This window comes from Carlito syrichta, unplaced genomic scaffold, assembly GCF_000164805.1.
Source record: "Carlito syrichta isolate Samal-C Ts95f unplaced genomic scaffold, Tarsius_syrichta-2.0.1 Scaffold316502, whole genome shotgun sequence".
NCBI classification, from domain to species: Eukaryota; Metazoa; Chordata; class Mammalia; order Primates; family Tarsiidae; genus Carlito; species Carlito syrichta.
This window is the reverse complement of record NW_007260598.1, coordinates 1,337,263-1,340,622: the sequence shown is the minus strand read 5'-3', so window position 1 is coordinate 1,340,622 and position 3,360 is coordinate 1,337,263.

The window sequence follows — 3,360 nt, the reverse complement described above, 5'->3', positions numbered from 1 at the left end:
AGGGTGGGGCTGGGGGAAGGGGCAAGGCTAGCTGTCAAAACAACACGTGTATTCTGTGGAGGCCTAGGCTTTAACTACTCAGTAGCTATGCGGTTTTGGATGCGTCACTTCATGTCCATGAACCTCTATTTCTTCCTCTGAAAAACTTGTTAAGGACACTTACCTCAAAAGGCTGATTTGAGACACAAATAAACCATAAACGTGGCAACACTTGCTAAACTATGAAGTAATCCATAGGAAGCCTGTTTTTATGTTACCTTTTCCTCCAATCCTCAGGGGACTTTCTTTCCTTTGCTTTTCAGACTTCCTAGTCCCAAACCTGGGAAGCAATTCTAGGCATGCGGCAGCGATTCAATACAGATTTTCTTATCTGGGTGAACAAAATATTGAATAAAGGAGTGGATTCAGTAACTCTGCCCCTTCGAAATGACATGGAATAGACCACCACCCAATCACCTTAATGACCTGCCCCCATCAAAGGGGAATATTTAAAAGCATTCAAGTGGTCATTCACCATTGCCTTACTAGACTCTGTTCTGGCATGTGGTCTTTGAGCTTTGGCCGTCCCCTTGTTTCCTGGCTTTGGTCGCCTCCCCTACCTTGAGGCGGTAAATCTCCTCTCTCTCTTTCTCTCTCTCTCTCTCTCTCTCTCATTTCTTGCTCTCTAATTTGCTGTTTAAATAAATTATATTTTCCAAACTAAAAAAAAAAAAAAGACTAGATATAGTAATTTAACAAATACTCACTGGATGCATTGTAAGTTCAGAGACTGTTGAAAGTACTGAAGAAACAACTATGAGCAAAACAAAGATCCATACTACCACAGACCACGCTGGAGAAGGGAGAGAGACCCTAAACACAGTTCGCCAAACACAAGACTGCGGGAGTGCTCAGAGAATAGCAATGCTGGACCGAGGAGGGGTGGGTGGGGCAGGCTCTCATGAGGGTCGAGGTGTGTCTAAGAGCTCAGACTCACAGCTCCACCGGCTGCTTTCTCAGGTACGTTGGCTTTTCAGGCCTCCTTCTAGAGTGTCCTCTTCCTCCCTTCTCAGCTGTCACTCTACTCCCAGGCACCCAGCAGCCATCCGGGCTCAGGGTCAGGAGCCAAGCAACAGCTGTCAGGGAAAGCAGTAACAAGCCAGGCTGAGGGATGGCGGCCCAGGGAACACTCCAGGCCACCCGGCCCTGGAAATTAGATCATGTAGGGAAAGATTCTCCACTTTGGCTGTGTCCAAAGAGTGCTCTGCTGTGTTTCCTCGAATAGAACTGAGGGAGACCCATTTCATCCACTTCAAAGCCTATTCCTGCTTGCCTTGCGAGAGTGACACAATCCTGTCTAAACTCATCCAGATGGACAGCTGCTAATTTCCTGGCAACGTTGCCTGAACAGTTCTCGCATGGAATGGAATTAATTCTAGCACAGAAACACAAATTTATATTTCAGGGAAATAATTCAAAATTCTTTTTTCAAGTCTCCCCTGTTACCCAACCTCCACCTTGACCTTGCCCGGGTTCAGTAGATTCCCTTCCTCCAGCAGCTCTTCCTGCGTGACAGCGGTGTCCAGAGTACTCTACATAGATAATAGTATTCACCAGCTTACACTGACATGGAGCCACTGAGGATTATTTCTTGACTGTATGAGATCATCTATTTTCTGCTTCATGATGACTGCAGTGGGAAGCCTGGACAAACCTACAGAAAATGATTTAGGAGCACATACATCAGAGTAAAAAGGCCTTATTAAACTGCTGGTCACAGGTGGCAAATAAGTTGTATCTTGCACTCCAGTTCTAAATGACTGGGGTTGGTTCTATGCAACACTGGTCTGTGAAGGAATCTTGGGCAGCTTGTTGAGGAGAATGATGGCGATTGATTAATAATGTCTGCCATGGGCGAAGTATAATAAAGGAGTATTGCTTTGGTATTTGCCACGCCTCACCTATTTCAACTTCTCATTGTAAAAACGAGGAAACTGATATTCAGAGGGTTGGGGTAGCACCATCGAGATGATACAGTCAATGAGAAGCAGAGCCAAATCTCTAATCCAGCCCTCTCGATTTCCAGTTGAGTATTGTTTTCAGTGTCAACACTGTTTTGCTGTCTCATTCACAAGGTCTGTAGCAGGTTGATTTTATAAAGCAAGGTGACATTAGGCCCTTGGCTGGCTCTGTATAAAGCCTGACACATGCTCCCTGGTCCCAAGCTGGCTCTGTTTTCTGTCCCTTCCATAATTCAAGTAGTTGCAGACCCAGCAGGAAGAGTAAAGGGTCCTCCCATGCAGAGTTCTACAGTGGTGCCCCGAGGCCTGAAATTATTCCCTCCTGAATCATATTTTCTTCATCGTTCTTATCATCCCAGTTTAGGCAGGCTCACACTTGTGATGGTATGCAAAGAATTGTTTTTATTTTTCTCTCAGAGTGATGTTGACAGAAATTGCATTTATTTCTATTTTAAAACTTGGTCTTCCTAACTAAATTGATTTATTTTGTGGAAAAAGACATTCACATGTAGAAGTGATTAGATGGGAAAGGACTCAAAAAGTTTTTTGTTTCATTTTATCAAGAGATTAGATTCACTTTTGCTTGTTTGTTTGTTTTGAGTTGGATTCTCACTCTTGTCATCCAGGCTGGAGTGCAGTGGCACTCTCACGGCCACCGCATCCTCGACCTGCTGGACTTAGGTGACACTTCCACCTCAGCATTCCAAGTAGCAGCTTCATTTTTAGAAATAAAACAGAGGGGAGGAGAAGGGAAAAATAAAAAAGAAATAAAATAAACTCTGGCTCAAATGACATGTTCACTTTTCCCTTGGGACCTAGACCTGGTCTCATGCCAAGCCTTCATACTGATCATTACCTCCTCCTGCAATGCTCCACTTCCTCACTTCAGCAATGCCTCCCTTATGCCAAGAAAGTCTTCCTTTTCCTTGGGGTAAACTGAAGAAAATTTGTTTAATCCAACACTTAATGAGAGTCTGCCATGTGTCTGGCACTGGACTTGGCACTCCTAAGCTTGGCACTCAGGGTTCTAAAATGAGTACAATAAGGCCCCCACCTGAGGAAAATATAATTGGAACTCACAATAAGCAAACGCCATGAGTCAGAGAAATACAATGCTAAGCCCTGCACCCTATCCAGCTTCAAGGGATGTCCACTTGTCCCAAAACCCTTTGTGATGGGACAGAATGTATAACTCTATCTCATTCACTCCGAATCCTGAATCCACTCTTCTTATAGTCATGAACTGGTTAACTCTATCCCTTTTATTCTCTACTCTCTGCCCAGCACCAAGTGCAGTGCCTGGTACATGGTGCCCAAGAAAGACTTCTGACTGACTGAATAACTGATTTCTTACAACCAC